Source organism: Protopterus annectens, chromosome 6.part0 (assembly GCF_019279795.1).
Source record: "Protopterus annectens isolate FY-2018-M chromosome 6.part0, PAN1.0, whole genome shotgun sequence".
NCBI classification, from domain to species: Eukaryota; Metazoa; Chordata; order Ceratodontiformes; family Protopteridae; genus Protopterus; species Protopterus annectens.
Genome location: NC_056737.1, coordinates 893816182 through 893838901, shown reverse-complemented (window position 1 = coordinate 893838901; position 22720 = coordinate 893816182).

The window sequence follows — 22720 nt, the reverse complement described above, 5'->3', positions numbered from 1 at the left end:
TTGTTGGATGAACTGTTTGGGGGAGATTGCTGATAACCACTTAGCCATAAATCAAGAATTCCTTTCTACTGATACTGTCTCCTTGTGGGAGACCTTGTGGTGATTTATGCATAAGGTGTTAAACTCTTGAGATCCTTCTTTCTGATGTGGCAGCAGCTAGGAGCAATGCTTGTCAAAAGGCATCCTTATTCTCCACTGTGTCAGCTGGTTCAAAAACAGTTAATGGGAGTCTTTTTGCATTCAGTAGGCAAGATCCAAGAGTGGAGAAAAATGTATTTTGACAATAACCTAAATATAGAACTTCTCTTACGAAAGTAAATTGGACAATATGCAGCTATCAATGAAATAACTCATTCTAACTGAGGAGTAAGCCAGGGTATTTAAACTTTTTCTTTTTCTTTCTATTGCTCCAGTTAGGGGACACTACAGCAGATCATCTGTTTCTTTTTCTTCCTGTCCTCTGTATCTTGCTCTGTCACACCAACCACCTGCATGTCCTCTCTCTCACCACATCCATAAACCTTATCTTAGGCCTTCCCCTTTTCCTCTTACCTGACAGCTCCATCCTTAGCATCCTTCTCCCAAAATACCTAGCATCCCTCCTCAGCACATGTCCAAACCAACACAATCTCTCATTTCTGGCTTTGCCTTCAAACTATCCAACCTGAGCTGAACCTTCAGTATACTCATTTCTAAGCCTGGCCAACCTCATCACACCCAATGCAAGTCTTAACATCTTTAACGCTGCCACCTACAACTTTGACTCCTGTCTTTTCATCAGTGCCACCATCTCCAACCCATATAACATAGATGGTCTCACTACTATCTTGTAGACCTACCCTTTCATTCTTACTGGTACCCATCTGTCACAAATCACTCCTGACACTCTTCTTCCCCCACTCCACTCTGCCTGCACTCTCTTCTTCACCTCTCTTTCACACTCACCATTACTCTAAACTGTTGATCCCAAGTATTTAAACTCATCCACCTCTGCCAGCTCTACTCCCTGAAAACTCCCCATTCCTCTGTCCTCCCTCTGAAATACACAAATATAGTCTGTCTTAGTCCTACTGACCTTCATTGCTCTCCTCTATAGAGCATATCTCCACTTCTCCAGGGTCTCCTCAACATTTTCCTTACTCTCACTACAGACCACAATGTCATCTGCAAACATCATAGTCCACTGGGACTCCTGTCTGATGTCATCAGTCAATCTGTCCATCACCATTGTAAATAAGAAAGGGCTCAGAGCTGATCCTTGATGTAAGCCCACCTTCACCTTGAATGCATCTGTCCCTACTACTGCAGACCTCACCACTGTCACACTGCCCTCATATATCTTGTACTACTCTTACATACTTCTCTGCCACACTCAACTTCCTCATATAATGCCATAACTCCTCTCTAGGCACCCTGTCATATGCTTTCTCTACGTCCACAAAGACACAATGCAACTCCTTCTCATCTTCTCTGTACTTCTCCATCAACACCGTCAGAGCAAACATCGCATCTGTAGTGCTGTTTCCTGGCATGAAACCATACTGTTGCTCATTAATCATTACCTGCCTTCTTAACCTAGCTTCCACTACTCCTACCCATAACTTCATGCTGTGGCTGATAAATTTTGCACACTGTAGTTACTACAGCTCTGCACATGACTCTTATTCTTAAAAATCATTACCAGCATACTTCTTCTCCCAGGCATCCCCTCATTTTCCAAGATTTTGTTAAACAGTTTTGGTTAAAAACTCCACTGCCATCTCTCCTAAACACCTCCATGCTTCCACAGGTATGCCATCTGGACCAACAGCCTTTGCATTCTTCATTCTCTTCATAGTTGTCCTTACTTCCTCCTTGCTAATTGATTGCACTTCTTGATCCACTATCCCCACATCATCCAACCTTCTCTCTCATAGGTTCATTGGTGTGTACTAGGCTAATGGCCCTGGAGCCTTTACAAGCCTAACCCATAGGATTAACTTGGCATCGTGCCACCCGACCTTAGTTCCCAGTGCCTCTGTCAAGTAGAGCTACTGGAGTGATCCCCGGGGTGAATTTTCTATTTCCCATCCACTCATCAAGATTTCTCTTGAAGAGGGCCAGTGAGGTGCTCTGTTTGACATGCATGGGAAGTCTATTCCATAGCATGGGCTGTCTCTGGGTTATGAACCTGTCCCTCCAGCATGTTCTGTTGATTGTGGTAATAAGGCTGAGTTCTCTTGAGTGCGTGGTGCAGAGGGATTGGGATTTCTGTAGATGTAGCATTTCTAACAGACCTGGGTCAGACATAGCTTAAGTCAAGCAGAGATTGCCTCAGAAGTAGGTGATATGAGACAGAGAATAGTTGGAGTTTTTTTTGAGTCTGTCCATATAGGACAATTGTCTAAGGACTAGAATCCTCTTTTGTGAGGTACTTTTGTGGCTTCTCCAGTTGTTGCCAGAGTCTAGTGAGGTACATGCCAAATGGGGCATTGTACTTGATTACTGACCTAATGAGGGAAGAGTAAAGGGAGACAATGACCTCTTTCTTCCTGGATGCAAAACCCTTAGTAATGTGCCACCTAGAAGGACTTTTTGGTGACAGTGGTCATGTAGTGGTCAAAAGAGAGGTTGCTGTCAACCTGTGTTCCCAGATCTCTTAAAACACCTTCTGTGTTCAGTGGAGTACCATCGATGTGGTAATTCATGGGAACTGGGTTTTTCCCAAAGGGGATGACACATTTTTTGGCATTTTGCTTAAGGACATGATTCTGACACCAGTCGTTGGTCTCAGTGAGGCCATTCTGTAGGATATCAACATCACTTGTGGAGTTAATAATGGCTCCCAACTTGCAATCATCTGGGAACTTTGTCAGCCAGAGTCCCTTCATATTGGCCTGGACTTTGGGGAAGTATATACCAAACAGGAGAGGACCCACGACTGAACCCTGTAGGACTCCACTTGTGACTGGTGGCAGTCTGACTTGGAGTCAGGTACTTTCACACTGTGGGTTCTGTGAGCCAATTTGCAATCCACCTTGTGATATAGGGGTGGATGCCTAGCATACTGAGTTTTTCTATGATTCCTGAGTGGAGAATGATATCAAAGGCCTTGGCCAGATCAAGGTAGGCTGTGTGAACCACCTTGCCTTCATCTACAGCTCTGGTGATGGACTCAAAGAAGTCGACCAAGTTGAGCAGGCATGATCTACACTTCACAAAACCAAACTGTGTGGGATCCAGATTTTGGAGATTCCCTATATCCTTGTTTATTAAATCCATGATGATGCATTCCATAGCTTTGCATATCAGAATCGTTAGGCTAATGGGGTGATAGTTCTCAGGGTCTGTAGTTGCTCCTCCTTTGTGGAGAGGGATGACTGTAGCAGTGTGTCATTTGGTAGGGATAAAGCCTGAGGTGAGGCTGTGATTGAACAGAGCACACAGGTGAGGTGTCAGTTCACTCTGTAGTTCATGTAGAACATGACCAGGGATATTGTCAGGTCCCATAGAAGCTGTATTCTTGGCCTTGGACAGTGCTGTTTTAACCTGTGCAGCAGTAATGCTGGGTGCCTGGCAAGCTACTGTTAATGTGATAGGTCATTTGGGAGGGGAGAGAGGGGTAAAGTTGGCACTGAATCTGTTGGCCAGTATATTGCCAATATCTGTCAGCTCGGTATAGGAGGTACGATTGTGCAGTAGCTGAGAACAAATCTGTGTATTGCCATGAAGATTCCTTACATAACTGTAGAAGGCCTTGTGGTTGAACTTTACTATCTGCTGTAATTCTGTTTTCATAGCTAGCTTTAGAGGATTTGATGACGGATCTCAACTTTTTGTTGAGGCTGATAAGAAAGTTTATCCAGTCCTGGAACATCACCTTATTCCACGTTAGTTTCCTCCTTCTGTTATAAAGTTTGTTAATGGCAGAGGACTACCAGATTGGCTTCTTTTTTTGGAGGAGAGCATCTTGGTTCTATTGGGCATGGCGAGATCCATGCATTTGTGTACATGTTGGTACAGTGCATTGGTGTATGATTCAGTGGTCATGCAACTATTCTCCATTTTCATGAGTGCCGTGAAGTTCACCACCTCTGTTTTTAGGAACCCAAAATTACCTTTGGAGAATTTTTTCATGGTGGTTACCTTTTGCGGGGGGTGGTTGGGTGGGAAGGATGTGGATTTCCAAGGTGATTAGCTTGTGGTCGGATCTAACCAGGAAGGAGTTGACTATTAATGTAGAGCAACAGTTGCACATGTTAGTAATGTCCAGGTCAAGGATGTTGCTACCTCTAGTGGGGGTAAGAATGAGCTATCCAGGCATAGGAATTAATGAATTCCAGGAAACATTGGGCAAGTGTATTGGTACATGAGTTTTCCCAGTTAATGGAGGGGTAGTTGAAGCTTTCCAGTATGAGAGTGTTAGGTTGGACCCTAATATTCTCCAAGGTGCTTAGCAACATGGAGTGCGAGTCTTGGGACATAGTTGGGGACCTATAGGAGGCTACGACCTAAATAATTGTCTTACACAATTAGCTGCACCCGAAGTATCTTTGATGCATTATGTTGGGCTACCAGTCTGGAGGTATGCTCATCCTTTATGAATATGGAAACAAAACCGCCTTTGGAGCTTCATTCCAAGTTCTTGGGCCGAAAGGTGTGGAATGAGCTATAGCCTGATAGTGCAGGTGTGCTTTCTGCTGCTTTGAACCAGGTCTCTGTTACAGCACAAATGTCAATATTCTCCATTTTTAAGGAGTCCTTCAAACGAGTGCATTTTGAAATTTAGACTTCTAGCATTGAGCAGCATGACCCTCATATTGCATTTTTTTGTAGCTTAGTGGTAATTTGGTCTTTTGAACACCACCTAAAAAAAGGCACTATAGGGGTGGCAAGAGCCTTGGCCAGTATCCGGAAGCCCAGGGATTATAGATGTAGGCCATCTCTGACAAAGATTCGAGGTCTGTCAGTCATGTCATCCCAAGCAGACAGATAATGGATCCCCTTAGAATGACACCAGAAACTTAACCAATTGTTGAAATCAGTCATTTTCTGCTTGTACTGTGGTATCATTCTGGGTGATGGTAGGATGTTGCTCAGGGTTTGGGTCATACCCGCCTTGGCTATATAATCAGAGAGATCCTCCATGTCTCTTTTGATGTAGTCCAGGGAGGTATGTCTCTGGTTATTCACACCCACATGTGCAATGACAGAGTCATATTTGTACCTGTTGTTGAGGGACCCGAGTGTGTGCGTTATGTGGTCGATCCTGGCACCTGACAGGCAGCTGACTGTTACTTTCTCCTTATTCAACCTAGTGAGTGGGACATCAGTGTGCCTTCCTATCGAGTCACTTATGACTAGCATATTGGGCATGCTGCTTTACCTTAGGGGTTTGGTTGAGTGGCAAACTGTTTAGGAGACTTGTGTGTCTTGTGATTAGTGTTGTGTTTTGGTGGTTGAGTGTGTTTCTGCCTCTGAGGTCTCTAATGTTTGGATAGATTTTTATTGAGAGCCTCCACAAAGGTGGGTGTGTGGTTTGTGTTTTTATGTGAAGGCAGTGGCGGTGTGTATTCTGGAGGCCTATGTGTTTCATGTGGTGTGGTGCAAGTGTTGACCTTCTCCTCTTGACCACCTATTCCAGTCTTGGCTTCCAATTTGGATATATAAATGCATCTCTTGCAAGTCCGAGTGTTGGGAGGTAAGAAGAGAGGGCTGTCTGTGTACATGAGGCAGTTGCTACATTTCCTCAGGATGCCCATGCTCACCAGGTGTAAAGGAGCAAGCACAGGGAACTGACCTTGAGACATGCCTGGATGGGTGGGCACTAATAAGTGCTGGAGCTGTTTCCTTGTAGAACGTTTAGTGCTGGTAGCACTTGTGTGCTACAATAATTGCTACAAGAAGTCTGGTAAAGTGCTAGACTAATAAGCTAGTAAAAGTGCAGTAGAGGAGAGCACTAGCAGATCTAAGAGAAATGTTGAAGAGCAGACTTTGGTACCGCTCAGAAGCTTACAAACAGTCCTGAATACAGCAAATCTGTATCTGGACTAGACTGGTTACAGGAAAGGCTGGAAACAAGCTCAAATGTGGGCTTTTAGACCAGATAGTTGAAAGAGATGGAAAGACTGACCAAACAGCCAATAAACTACAATTTCTGGGCCAGAAACCACTCCTTTTGTGGTAGATAGGCTACCTAGTGCTTACCACTCCCACTGATAAGCTAGAAGGCTACCCTAAACACAAAAATGCCTGGGAGGTTCAGAAGCTTACAAACAGTCCTGGAAACAGCAAATCTGTATCTGGACTAGACTAGTTACAGGAAAGGCTGGACACAAGCTCAAACATGGGCTTTTAGACCAGATAGTTGGAAGAGATGGAAAGACTGACCAAACAGCCAATAAACTACAATTTCTGGGCCAGAAAACACTCCTTTTGTGGTAGATAGGCTACCTAGTGCTTACCACTCCCACTGATAAGCTAGAAGGCTACCATACAACACAAAAATGCTTGGAGGTTCAGAAGCTTACAAACAGAACTGGAAACAGCAAATCTGTATCTGGACTAGACTAGTTACAGGAAAGGCGGGAAGCAAGCGCACACATGGGCTTTTAAACCAGAAAGTAGAAAGAGATGGAAAAACTGCCCAAATAGCCAATAAACTATATTCTCTTCATCTGCCCCTCAAAGTATCCTTTCCATCTGTTAAACACACTTGCCTCACTTGTGAGTACATTTCTCTCATTATCCTTTATCACCCTAACCTGCTGCATACATTTCCCAGCTTGGTCCCTCTGTCTAGGCAGTCAGTACAGAGCCTTTTCTCCTTTCTTAGTATCCAACCTTTCATACAAGTTGCCATATGGCTTATTCTTAGCCTTTGCCACCACTCTCTTCACCATACACCTCCTCTCCCCATACTTCTACCTATGTTTTTCTTTTCATCTCTCTGACAATCCCACTTCTTTACCAACCTCTTCCTTCTGTATACTCTCCTGTAATTCCTCATTCCACCACCAGGTCTCCTTGGCCAGGGTATTTACACATGTGGTTTAAAATAATTAAAAATTTGAGAAGCTGAACAATTGACTGGTTTCAGACTGTGTTAGTGGATTGTTGAAATATTATAAGGGAAACTATGGTTGTATGGAACCACAGTGAGGTATTCTCATCAGATTGAAGATGTTATATTCACATTCAGTAGTACTTGCTAGATGAAAGGAATTGCTGGTTAACTTGTGAAACAGCAGATAAGGGGCTTGGCTCTGATAGTTGAGGTGAGTGGAAAAGAGCTCCATCTGTGCCATGCTTCAGCACTGTACAATGCCCTGAAATACCAATAGGTCCAGTTTCCATTTGTGTGCTAGACATTATGCCTGACAGCTGACAAAATCTGATAATTAAATCTGCAGCCCCAGAATTTTACTGATGGATAAAGGTTGTGGTGAATAGTTAAGTTCCATAGCAAGACTGCATCCTCAAGAAGATGAAACAATTTGGCATCTTCTTGCTTACGGATGTACCACATCAAGTGGTGTTGCCTATATGCATTTTCAGCTGTTCCTGAAGCGGATTGCTTGAAAAGTTACAAAGGCTTTGTATGCGTCTTCCCCTATTGTGAAGGGCCCTTTCTTTGAGAGACTGTGTTATCCTTCCCTGAAAGGTTGTTGAAATGAGCTCAAGCATAAATTGATGAATATGTTATTTAACAGTTTTCAAAAAGAGATGTTTGCCACCAAGATATCCAAAGACTGAATCCATGAGTACTTGAATGACTGCTGCAACCCTTTTATGTGTAATCTTACATGATGGACTAATAGAATGCAGGAAAACATAGCCCAGGTCATCTAGGAAGTTGCACTATGCTGCTAAACATTTATCTGTAATACCTTTTTACATTTCCAGTTCTCTGCCCTGGGGAGGAAATCTGTTCCCAAAATATTACTGAAATTAGCGGTATTAGTAGTAACTTTCTAAAGTTCAAGTTAATCCCCCAGAGTAAATCATGGTGACTGCAGCCAAAATGTGCTGTGGTAAACTTTTGAATTACAAAATAGCAAATAATCACCCAGATAAGAAAAACTGGATTTATACATTTTCCTAATAGCAGATACTAAGGTGATTACTTGCGGGGGGACTTTAGACAAGCAAAACAGGAGCTGAAATCTGAAATTAGGTTTGATTTATCCTTTTTTTTTCTTTAAATAAAAGGTAGCTCTGCTTTTACGGTCACTATTCTATTTTTTCCTGACAGCACAAAAACTGTTCAGGTTTGATAGAGCCAAAACTTATATGAAAAAGTGTTACCTTTTTTAGGAATGGAAATAAGCTTGAGTAATGGACTCGCCCTGTTTTGTGGCAGTAACTCCCAGTGAGTTGTTGTTGCCCACTTTGCAAATAATTGATCCTTACATTGTACAAAGGGGAAGAGGATTTGGAATGGAATGAGGCAGTGGAATTTAATGAAATTCTATTGTGTAATTTTTCACTGTAGTCTGTAATGCTGATTTGCCTCTGACTATCCTTTGCAAAACTGTCAGATAACAAATCTGAAATGTACGGGGGGGGGGGGTCATGCATTCATTTGAAGACCTATATTGCATTTTTGATTTCTTTCCAGTACTGTACAGTTTGCCAGTGTGGTGTTTCTGACTGCAATGCTGATTAACAGTGGTACATTTCATAAAGATGGGCTTTTTGCAGTTTGGATAATTTCTTTGAAATTGAGAGGTAGGCATAGTTTTTCAATAAATTGTCTGGTATTTCTGTTTTCTTAAGATTAGACATTAATTTATAAAAGGTATTTAAATAATGCAAGTGTTACAGGAGTATTTAGTATCTTACATTTAACATCCTTACGATGTGTTTCAGTCCTATACAAAGTGTGGCTTATTAGGATAACAGCTCATATCACTGACCAAGCAGAAGCCCCTAAAGAATCATAAATAAAATGACTGCTCATTCTTTAAAATGCATCTGTAATAATATGAGTTTCTGTAATTTTGCCCATTCTTGTCTATATGAAATTTTTGAGTTTCTTAGACCCACTATAAAACTGAAATCTGACAAGTAATCATATGTATCACATAAATTAAATTCCTTAGAAAAAGACTGATACAAGTATATACATTTTTTTCTATAATTGCCTAGCAGGTTAAACTCCCACTCAAATGGGAGCATTGCAAGTGAGATAGATTTTCTTTAGGCATTAACATGAAAAGCTATGGCAGGGTCAGCTTTGTGACTGTAATACCTATCCCATGTGCCTCTGGGAACATGATATATTTGGGCCAGATTCTGTAAAGCTCAGGCAAGCTATTTGCACACAGCACAGGGAAGGAAGACTTCAATGCAGCTGCTGCAGATGTGATTTCAGAAGACACGATAAAGGGAGTCTGAGTACTTAGATATTCAGATTAGGATAATTAGTGATTCTGCTCATGCCGGTCTGATTCCAAAACACAAAGTTTGCACACAATGCAACTTATATGCAACAAACTGCCATGCCAGCTCTGTTTCTGAGATCCTTTGCGCATGCTTTACGGACCCCCCCAGGAAATAAAAGTGAATACCATGGAGTTTGGCAAAGTCTGTAGCAAAAGGGAAAAAATGTATGGAAATTCATCCTGCTGCTAATGATCTGCAAGAAGCTGCAGTGATACAAGCCATACATGAGGCTGTGGCTGTGCACCCTAGAAAGCAGCCAGCTAGAGTCCGAGCAAGGCTGCAACTAAACCATTTGTCAGACCAACAAATAATTGATAGGTACTGGATAGACAGGCAACTGGTGCAGGCTGTCTGCAACATGTGTGCCCCACATGTCTGTGCAGACCCTGTAAGAAAACCCCATCAAACTTGAAAACAAAGTGAAACTCGGCCTGGGTGTACTTGCATCTGGGATAATCCAGAGACACCTGGAAGATGCTGTGGATATGTCACAGACAGCTGAAAGATGTATTCTGGCAAAATCCCTGGAAGCCATGTGTAGCAAGGTGGATGACTACATATACTTCCCATCCACCCCCATAGACTGTAGAACTGTATTGTACTGGTTCTATAACACTGCAAGGTTTCCCCATGTAGTCAGTGCAATAGATTGCACAAACATACCTATGAAAACACCAGTACATCCTGAAACAGACTGATGCATAAACAGAAAGGGCTAGCCATCCTCAGCTTCCAGGTTTTGTGTGAAGCAGATGACAGCATAACAAACATCATGGCAAAATACCCTGGAAGTGTCCATGATGCTTCTATATGGAGGGAAACTGGACTCTGGCTGCACCCCAGCAAGGTGAAATACCTGAGGTACTACTACTAGGTAAGTACAGAAGCACAGCTGTGATGAAAGACAGGGAAACACTCACAGCAATATCCATTCTGACCAAATGTGTTTTTATTCCCCACAACAGGTGACTGGTTATCCACTTGAGGCATGGCTAATGACCTCATACAGAGAACCATCCAACCCTGCACAGGCGGGCTACAATAGAGCACATGCAACAACCTGAAACACCATAGAGCATGTATTTGGTGTAATGAAAGCTAGGTTCAGATATCTGGACACATATAGGGGTGCACTCCAGTACACACCTGATAAGCAGCACAGATTACTACAGTGTGTGCCATGCTATGCATCATGCCAACTACAGCACATGGCAGTCTTCCAGCTGCAGGTGTTTCCTAACTACCCCAGGAACCCCAAATGTCTGCAGGAGCATGTAGAGGTCAGAAGGGACAGGCATAGGCAACATAGGATGTGACCCCAAGTGCAGGCCCAGGCAAAACAGCATCATCTGCCCACAACTTTAAGTTGTGACAAGCTGCACATACATGAGTACACAGATTAAACATTGATGTTCAGGTGTTGCCCCACCAAAGCAGCACAGATTGCATCTAATGGCAACTACACACTAAATGTAAACACTGAACATCAGACATAACACTATCTTAATATATTGCAATATTATCATATGCAAATGTGTCATAACAGGGAACATCAACTCAGGGTACAACTGATACAGGTATGTATACACACTTAGATTTTTGCATTACTGCATGGAAAATAATAAGGGATACACATCAGTGCTGCACATTCCTATCTCTAAAATATAATAACATGAAAAAAGAGAAACCACACAAGATGTAATGCAGCCCCAGAAAAATATATCGCAGTAAAGTGGTAATTCAGTAATATGAGCCAGCTATGTTTATAATGCTGTTGGACACACACTAATGCAGTCTAGGGTGATCTCACTGATGTCTCACACCATGGTCTGCTGTGCCCCAACTATGTGCAGAAACATGTTGCCCTGGTTGCTCCACAGAGGAGATTGATGGAGTGACAACACCATGTTTTGGTGAAGGAGCATGACTGAGTTGAAGGCCTTGTTGTGACTGCCAGGACCACAGCAGATAGGCCAGCAGTTGATCTCTGGCCAGGTTGTACCACAGACCGTGATTCCTGATGGCCAATGGTGGTTCTGTAGACAGGTGGCCTGCCTCTGTCATGTTGCAATTTGATGAACACAGTCAGGGCATGCAGAACCCTGCTGGTACTACAGCTCAGCGGTACTGTACAAGCCAGGGTTTCTACTGACTATGGCACAGCTAGCAGACTCTAAATTTTGAGTGGTCATTGCTGATATTATCTCAGTGTCTGCACTCTTCCTTCATGCATCACACAACGCTGGTGCGCCACGAGATCTGTGGCATATGCAGATGAAAACAACACGAGATTCTGCAAGTATGGCAGCTACAAGGACTCAAACCAAGGCAGAATGTAAAATGAAAAAGAGAGACCAGTAGCTGTAGCACCAATTTACTTTATTAGGTTAGTAGTAAAAAACTACATAACCATAGAATGAAGATACATACAGACCGGTTTAGGCAAAAAGAGTGCAATGCCTTCCTCAGTGTCAATGCATTACACATTGACACTGAGGAAGGCATTGCAGTCTTTTAGCTGAAACCGGTCTGTATGTATCTTCATTCTATGGTTATGTAGTTTTTTACTACTAGCCTAATAAAGTAAATTGGTGCTAGAGCATATGCAGATGCACAAATGTCTGACTGATGTCACTGCTGTGAATGTTCATTTGCCTGCAGCTGGTGGTGGACACACTCTGACATCTGGCCATGCACATCTGCAGACCTATGTCTTCTGAGACGCCCTGTTGCAGGTTGTTGTAGGAAACTACTATCAGCAGCTGTCTCAACTGGGGTCTGTCATTCAATGACCTCACTCTGTTCAACATCCAAAGTCCCGTCATCCTCCAAATGGTTAGACAAGTTCCCCTCCATATTTGAGGCTGCAGCAACATCACTGTCAGTATCTTGGATGGACTCTCCCAACATGTCAAGGTCCTCTGTTCCCAGAGCCATACTACCATGCTGAGACACATCATGAACAACATCATGATCACTGGAAGTGGTGTTGGATGATACACATTGATGATATGATACAAGATACAAAGACACAGATCAGGACAATGTACTTGCATCACATAATAGATGACGTCAAAGACCTATGACATATATATATCTCACTGCAGTGTTACAAATAAAGACTTTACATTAGGTCTACTTGTATGTATGTTTTACGGAATCAGTAAACATGGAGTATGTAATTAGATTACAAGGTCAATATACATGATGTGTGAGGAATACAAACAAAACACATACCTGATAACTCATGGGAAGATTGTGCTTTTGAAAGATTGATGAACTTCAACTATTGTAGGGAAAAAACATTAGTGATCACATCATTGACACCATTAACTAGGTGAACATAGTTAAAACATGCAGAGGATTTGGCAGAGACATACCACTCGTATATGCTCTTGATGAGGTTGTTGCAGAATGGCCTTGGAATGGGAAGAGGAACACAGTATTAATGGAGAAGAACAACAGGATTAACAGCTGTGACAGGTGTAAAACAAAGTTAATAGCGGCCACTGACAGACTTCCACTGTGAAAAGGTTGTGGGTTGTACTGTGGATTCTGCAGTGGGAAAGTAAAGAGAAAGACAACAATGTATTTAGCAAAAACAATACTAACAGCAACACATATATAATGCAGTAACAGGGGCTGTAGATACTCACATGATGGACATTGCACCTGTACACCAGGTTGGCGTGTGTTGAAAAATATTGACATAAATTTCATGTATCACGTGTGCTACACATTGATGTAAGCTATAACAATTTTGTTGAAACATACCTGATCTGTCTAAACCTGAACCTGCACGGCTTGGGCCACTACTGGATGTACCTGAAGTGCACAGTTTTAGAGAAATAACTGACAGTAAACAATTGTGCCATGAAATGAGACTGAGGCAGTATCATGCAGTGTTCACAGTAACAGTATGGAGACACTCAACTGCCATTCACTGGTTTAGTCACAAAGCAGATGGACCTGTAAATATTATTGTAAACAGCATTGCACATGTTTGGACTGCTCTGTCTGTATTTCACTTGCATTAATACACATCATTAGACTTATGTTCATCCTTCTCAGCCTGTGTCGATGTGTGCTCACGGCTGAACTCTGGTGCTGTAAGTCAAAAATAACAATACATGAATATACACGTAACAGCAATATGCAGAAATTGTTCTATACCGATACATGTCATGGAAAGAAATACATACATGTTAAGCCTGTAACTCCAGCACAGTCCATCACCTGGGTATGCATTGGTGCCTACTTGCTGTATACAGTGAGGCTAGAAACACTGATATCATCGGGGGGTGCTGATGGTTGTCCACTACTGGTGGAATCTCTCGATCTCTCATACTTCCTTAATCTGTTGGCTGCATGAAGGATCATGTCTGAGCAGTGTCATCTACAGACATCAAAAGATCTGTTGTGACCTGCAATTGCATTTATCATATTAGTTAGGTCACTCCAGAGTTCATATCTCCAAAATGTATAGCTAAAACGGCCAAGGAGCCTTTGTCCCATGTTGCTGAAGAACATCAATTATGGTTTCATTTTCCTGAGGGAGAAGTTGTCACCCTTTCCATCTGAAAGACAGTGATATATACATGATCATATTCTGTGTGAGCCCATTTATGCAGTTCAGTCTGTGGACAGCATATGTCAACATAAACAGTATGAATTCCTTTGCACTGCAAAGGTCTCTAACACTGTCCGTGACAAATGCTAACATGACATACAAAAAGTAACAACTTCATACATAACATTTGTAAAATTAACATAACTTGTTATAGCTTTAGAGTTCATGAGTAGGATTAGGACCCCTCATACTACATATATGTGGAATGGAAGTCCAAAGAGAACAGCATTTAGCTACAGGAGTCTGTAGGTATTTTATATGAAAATACTACAGAAAGTAACAATTGAGCAACTTGTTATGCATTGGAAAACCTCAGAATCCATAGGCAGGCCACAGACAATATGGCTCCTTTGTATATTGATCCAGTAGTGGTAGTGAGAGCACCTTTATTAAGCAGCATCATCAATAACAGCAACAGCACATTTTTAACAGTTTTCTTAGGAAACATGAATTAAGAAATACCCATAATATCAACTTAACATACTATATACGGATAATGTTGGAATATGTAGGTGTCCATAGTTACACCGCAGAGTGAAAGGAATTGCCAGTAAGAACTGTGGATGATCTTTAATCTGCCTTTATTTACTATTCACATTTGCAAAGTAAATCTGTCTATACAACTGCATATGGGACTGAAATTAAGTAATTAAAATAGCAACACCTGTATGCATAAATTTCAATCAAACATCAGTCTAGTAAGTTTTATAACAACTAAAATTTAGACTGATACTTTTAGAAATGACTGCTTTCAACAGCTAAAATAACCACCAAAACAGAAATGCTACCAAATGTCAATCTCTCACTCTGAAGAACAGAAACAAAGTAGACCTAATGTGGACCCACCTTTAAACCCCATTTCCACCATATGTAATTAATGAGTTTCATTAAAATTCACAGTTTTGGAATTCCATTTGCACACCTCTGTGTAAATTGGCTTCATGCAATATAACGTCCGATGCACTGTGTAAGCACCCAATAGGGATTGATAAATGGTAGCATGTGTGGCACATGCCCATTATCTGCCAATGATCTGATAACATGACATCAGTCCCACTTTTGAAAATTGATTTTGATACATTTACAGATTAGACAATTGTTAACTATGAACTGAGTGGGACCACTGCATTTTTCAGGCTTTTTACATTTGAAGATCACGATAGCTTCTTCAAGGAGGCTCAGACATGTTTGCGTGCCCAAATGGGCTGACAAGGAAACCACTCAGATGTTGACTGTGCACACTGGAGTGGAGAATCGAATGAGAGCCAGGGTTAGGAACTTCTCCATGATAGATGTATGGAACTGGATTACAAGCAGGGATTGAAGACAGGCAGGGTTCTACTACACTGCAGTGTAGGTTCACCACCGCTATGATGACCTGCATTGGAAGGACACAGAGGCACTTCGAAGGAGGGTCTCAGAGGTGAGGAGGTAGCCTATGGATCATTACAAGTAAGTGTCACTATTGTCAGTATATCTGAGCACCCCTAGGGAATTAGAGATATATCTGCCCCATATATACCAGATAGATGTTTTTTATAACCATTGAGTAGCTGCTCAATGGTTGTGGACGTGGTAACTGCTGTCCTTATAAGAGTGAATTCAATTCCCTTGCTTTTAATTTATTTAATAATGTTTATAGGATCCATAATTATGACCTCGCTAGATGTACTTATTTTTTACAACATATGACCACGTCATTTCACACCACCACTATCCTCATGCATCACTGAAGCCTATAGCACCTAGGCCACGGATGACTGCACATGTCACAGTTTTCCATTATAGTACCTCTATACCACCTACTGCACCATTATATGTCAGAATAAAAACTCATACATAATGTTTTCAAGTCATTCCTCCTCCTAAAGAAAACAGTCATGTTTATTTAAGCCAAAAAGGAATGCCTGTCCAACTACTTAAACATATGTTATCAGGGGGTCCACTTTGTAATTTTGAAACTGCAATTCCTTGAACATCACAATCCCAAGGTTCAGATGCTTGAAGTTCTGAAATCTCGAAATTAAAAAAAAAAAAAAAAAATCTAAAACAATAAAACATTAGCAAACGTGCACCCCCCACACACTCCCAGCTACTTAAATATACCAACTCCAAGATCACACTACAGTGAAGCAAATAGTAAAGTTACCATTCCACACTGTCGAACAATCTCAATTATTCAGTTTCAAGATTTCAAAACTTCAAACATCTAAACCTCAGGATTGTGATGTTCGAGGTTTTAAAGTTTCAAAATTACAAAGTGGACCCGTTTTCAGTTATGCGTTTATAGCCATTCTGTCTTTACAATAAAATGTCCAATAAGTATTTGCAGCTTTATTTATTTGTTCTGTACAGGTATTCTAATAAACACCTGCAGTACCTATTTGTTATAAAGAAAACTCTGCTGCCTGTTAGTTTGATCTGTAAGGAAATCGGACAACATGCCTACACTTTGGCATGTCATGGGCTCTAATCCATATAGGGGAAACATATCTGAAACAGTTATCTTAGTTTACTTTGCCCATAACATTTCTATGATTAGACATATTCCAATAATTTATATTAATGTTTATGTTGTGAATGGTTATGTATAACTAAGTTAGTCATCAAATTCCAATGAGTATGCCTCTAATCTGTAACTCTCTGCTGACATCAGCTTTCTAACGATACAATTAGTAGAGCAGTACCTGCTTGTTTAAGATGCAAATGTGTTTGCTGTTAACTTGGCTTGTAAGGAAACTGGACAGTGTGTCTACCATTTTGGCATGCTGTAGGTTTCTATCCACATAGGGGAAAAATATGTGAAACTGTTAACTTAGTTTACTTCACCGGTAGCACTTCTGTAGATAAGCATATTCCACTTATTGATATTATGGTATATTTTGAGCAGGATTGTGAATATCTTGGTTATTCATCGAATTCCTACAAACATGTTTGTAATCTGTAATGGTCTGTTAACATCAGCTTTTTAATAGCAGGATCAATAGACTGTTGCATGTCTGATCAATGCTTTTGTTAATATTGTATACTTTGTAAAAGTGCAGTCAAGTTCAGTTTTATCATTAAATGTTACACTCGGTTCAAGAACACCATCATCCTCATCCTTTGAGGGAGTGCAATGGGCAGACTTATAGGTGAAATGCAGAACAGGGAAGATGTATGTATTTGCTTTGTGATGTGCACTTTTGCCAAGGAGCATCATGGTCCTCACAATTACGTTACTGTGTCCCTATCATGGTCCTCACAATTACGTTACTGTGTCCCTATCATGGTCCTCACGCATACCTTACTGTGTCCCTATCATTGTCCTCACGCATACCTTACTGTGTCCCTATCATTGTCCTCACGCATACCTTACTGTGTCCCTGTCATGGTCCTCACACATACGCTACTGTGTCCCTGTCATGGTCCTCACGCATACCTTACTGTGTCCCTATCATGGCCCTCACACATACCTTACCATGTCCCTATCATGGTCTTCACACATACCTTACCGTGTTCCTATCATGGTCCTCACACATACCTTACCATATCCCTATCATGGTCCTCACACATACCTTACCATGTCCCTATCATGGTCCTCACACATATCTTACTGTGTCCTTATGTACAGCAACTTGTATGGTTCTGTTAGCAAGCTTTATTAAGGCTGCTGTTAAAAAGCACATAATCAGCACACCCTGCAGTTCAGTGCTGGTAAAACACAGTTGACATTTGTCCAGACAGACATTTCTTTGCAGCAGTTTGTATTCAGCCCACCCTGCAGTTTAACATTAGCATTGCATCTGTCTACAACACCTTGGGTGTTTTTGTTAAAACACAACTATAGTCTGTTTATTAACACTTGTACAGATAAACATTTCTTTGCAGCAATTCATAATCAGCAAGCATCATCAGGAGGTTTGCATTTTGCAGGCTACTGATTGGTACTTATTTTAGGTAGATAATGCATATGTTTGTACAATTATAATACTGTTTTTTATTTTTATTTTATTGTTTTATTTTGTTTTACATTTGTTGACCGGGAGAAGGTCCATTTCCAGTGGAGGCCCGAGGAGAAAAGCTCCACAGTTAAAATATACAGACAGTAGTTATATTGGATTTACATAGCAATTAACAATTTGATTAACATAGGAATCAATTACAAACATAGTTACAGATGAAGAACATAGTACATCTGTAGACAACTAGAATCTTTATCTGCGAAGTACATAACAGACATTAACAATTGTTACAATAAGTTCCTGTTGTATAATAAGTAGTAGGCTTATGAGCATCGGAGCTTGCTATAATAAAGGTAGTTAGTGGGGTGGAAAGAAAGGTAGTGGTTGGGTGATATTAGAGTGGAGTTGCAAGGGCATAGCCAGCATGTTTTTAGGTGCACTTTTAGTAAAGTTTTGAAGTGGGTGCATGATGGTATGGAGGTAATTGTGGGAGGGAGAGAGTTCCATAATTTGGCTATGGTGCAAGAGAATAGTGCTTCACCATCAGAGTTATTGGCTTTAGTGATCTGCAAGTGATTTATGTTGCTGGATCTTAGTGGTCTGGTGGTGCGATAGGGTTGGAGTAGATTCTGGAGGGATGAGACATTTAGTGGATGGTTTACTAGTTTGTGGGCGAGTGTGAGTTGATACCATTGAGGGAGTTCAAGCCAGCCAAGTTCAGCAAGTGAGAGACAGTGGTGACTACGGTAGGATGCCCCTGTGACAAATTTGGCGATTTGGTGTAGCAGGTCTCTAGCTTGTTTAGATTGCATTGCCTTAGGTTGGTATATATTGGAAAGGCATAAAGTAGGGTGGAGATAAGGTAGGAATTTGCTACTGAAATCTTTGCTGCTTTGGTGAGAAGTTGCTTATTTCTGTATAACGCTCCTAGTTTTTTGTGGACTTTTTTATGGTCATGGATATGTGAATGTCAAATTTTAGTTTGTCTATTTCCACTCCTAGCAATTTGGTGTGTTCTGTTGGGTGTATAATGGTGTTGTCTTTTGCTGTGATGTTAAAGTGAGAGTCGTTTTGAGTATATTTGGTGGGTTGGAAGATGAGTAGTTTAGTTTTGTTTGGGTTGAGTATTAATTGGGCATTGGATAACCAAGTTTCAACAGAGGAAAAGGCTTCCTCTGTGACATTTTGCAGTTTGGGTAGGGACTGGGCTGAGCAGATGATGGTTGAGTCTGCATCTTTTAGTACAACATTCTCATATATTACAAGCTAAGGTGACTGACCAAATAAAATTTTGCTACTGTTATATTCATTATATTGATGTGTGTTCAGCCAGTTATCATGCTGTCTGGCTCAGATGTTTGTCATATGGCTTGCCTATTATCCACAATATTGTCATATCACTTTCCCCTCATTTTAACAAGAACTCTTAGTAACTGTTTGTGTAAATCATTACATGCAGACAGTACAATTTTTAGAGTTGAATATTCATACATTTTTACAATGCTAATGACCTAGGTGCATGTCTTTAAGCCTATACAGGTTTTTGCAAAAGAATATTAACATCCTGTTTACAGATAAGAGATTGAGGGCCACGCATTTATAATATACATCTGTCCATAATGGATGTCTGTCAATCCCTGCAGCTTGTAAACGTGTTTTACTGGGGCACATGACAGACAACATATGTTGTTGAAAACCATCACTACCACTGTGGTATGGCTTGGAATTGTGTATTTCCATGTCATGTATGTGCAACTGAAGGACAGGTCATTCCCCATGTGTTTTGCATGACAGCTGTCATAATGTCTTTCTGTCATGATGTGGTGTTGTCTGTCATGCAGTGGCAATACTGATGCCATGTGTGTTCATATAGCAGCATATCATGTCTATGTGCAGTTCTCCTTTTCTGATTGCATCACACAGCGATGTAGCATTAATCTATATACAGTTTTACAGATAATTTATTCTTTAACAGTACATTACGCTGTTTTTGCTATATCTTAAATTTCAACATCCATTACTTATTGTCATAATTTCAAGTCTTTCACAAATAGTTGTACACATTAACTGATTGTACGTGTGCGCACAGAGTTGGAGCCATACTGACACACAGTTGTACCTTTGACATGAGAGCATTCACTGACTTACTTTGATGTGCTGTAATGATGATCACAGGAGTGTCCTCTGCTCAGTAATGGGCAGGCTTTGTGACATACACCTGTGTTTGTTTACTTGACACTTGTATGACTGTATATCTGTGTGTATATGCTTGAAATTCTTATCTTGCTTACCTTTGCATGTTGATGTTACATGACTGCACATTGCTGTGTATGTGCATTTTATATGTGGCCAGCTCTGTGGACTTCAGCAATTGTTCTGCCCATGTGACATCAAATTTCCATTTGGTTAAATGTATTTTGGTTTGGCTTCTACAGCACCCTGTGTGCTGTGCACATGCATTTGCAGTGTGTCAACGTACCTTGTCCTACTTTTCCCTGATGTGGGCCCAGGTTGTCCACCTCCCTTCCACCTATATATGTCCCTGTTATATTTTGCACATATGTTTGTCCTTATTGCAATTATTGACCATTACCATGTATTGACGTAGGCTATCATAAGAATTTTATTAAGGATGCTTTAATTTGGTAGTAAAAACATTCCGAGAGCACAGAACATGAGGAAGATATGTAAAAATGAAATTTGGGGAATATATTCATCTTTACGGTTGATACTTTTGCAAGGAAAGGTAGCTTCATCTCTTTCCATCTAGTTGTAACATCATCTTTTCCCATCTAGTTAGGTCATTTTGGATTGAGTGATATCTTATCAATATCTGAATATTTACCTTCAACAAAGGTTACACCAAGATGTATTAATGAGCAATCCAAAGTTATTACTTCTACATTAAAGGGATTAATTAGGCCATAGTTAGATGTACTGAGGATAGCTTACTTTTATGTAGATTTTGTTTGTAGTTTGAAAACAGAGAATGAGTTTACTGTATTTATAATTTTAGAGGTATCCGAGTTAGGAAAGATTGTATAAGTATTAATATCATTGACAAAAGCTGTGATTTGAATTGTGCTTTTTAAACAAAGTAGGGTATTTCTAATCATGTTTTATATGAGATGTAAAAAAACAGGTTCAATGAAAGTGTTAAATAGGTAAGGAGAGAGAAGAGGGGCAACTTTGTCTAACTCCTTGGTTAATTGCAAAGGCTGCAGACATTTTTATTATTTAGTTGTGTAGATGCATTATTATATAATATGGATATGAACTGGAGAAAAATGTGCATGAAAACAAACTTAACATTTTTTCAAAAATGGGATAATAACTTGATTGCTTTAGATGCATCCAGAGCTAGAATAAATATGTTGGATTTTTGATAGCATTCAACTTTATCCCTTTCATAAAGGTTTTGTAATGTTAAGCATGACTATATCAATCTGTGATGAGGATGATTGAGCTAACTGTAGTGGAGACTGGTTGTAAGAACAACCCCTAACAGATGCTTTCCTAGTATAGATGCTACTACTACCATCTTAGTATGTCTGTCTGCTCACTGAGAAATATTGTACAAACTCGTTAAAGCATCTAATGTTACTATTTTTATATGTTTCTGAATTACATCGCCAAGTTTACCATTTTGTGCATTCATTCTTGCTTTCTTTTCTATAATGTTACTCATTTCCATGTGATTATACAGTGACCTATATGTGATGTTAACTTTGTTATTATCCCTAGTAATGTCATCGTGTTTTCACGTAATATGGTGTATTGTTCATAGATAGTCACTAGGCTTGCAGTCAAGGGAATCATTGAGGAGACTAGCTCATATTCCCATTTGACCCAAAGAAGTGTCTGGTTAAGTTAATTGCAAAAGGTCACAGAGTGAGTGAATCAGGGTTGAGGGAATCTAACCCTGGACCACAGGAATTACAGCTCACAACCTCGATCATCTGTATCAAATCCTGTCCCTGTTTTTTTTGTTTATTTCAACTCCTGTTCAGTCAAAGGACATTGGATATTTTACTTATATACTTGAATGCTTAGTGCATGTGTTCTAAGTATAATTATTTTTCAGGAGGTGATTTCCAAGGAGGTTCCAGTAGTTTTCCATTTCTTTCATTATAATGCTAACCTTAATTGTTGCAGACTTTATATTGAATTTGCCATCCGATTGATATTTTTTTTGTAGTTGCTTGTTATATCTGGTAATGTAAATACAATTTTTTAATATGTCTTGATATTTATGCTGGCAATTGTTGAGCGACTTCAGTGTACTAAAGTTTCAGTGAATGCTCCATGTGGTTGGAAGCATAAGCTCCTTATTATAGGTTCATAGGTGTTTACTAATGACCACAAGGGCCTTTTTAAGCCTAGCCGTGCATCCCAAGTATCTGACATGTTCTGAAACCCTTGATAAGTGTTAGCATGGGTCTGGCAGATGAACCATTTACAGGTTACCTGTTTGCATCAGAGACATAAGGTGCCAAACCAGGGATGAATTTCTGTTTTCCCATCCAATTGTCCAAGTTGCATTTGAATTGGATTAGGGAGGAACTCTGCTTCACATGGATGGGGAGCCTGTTCCATAGACCAAGTAGTTTCTGGGATACATACATATGTCTCCAGCAGGTCCTATTTGTATCACAGGCAAGGTTTAAGTCTTTAGAATGGGTAATTCTAGTACTGTTTGTTTTGTGGATATGCAGGAGGT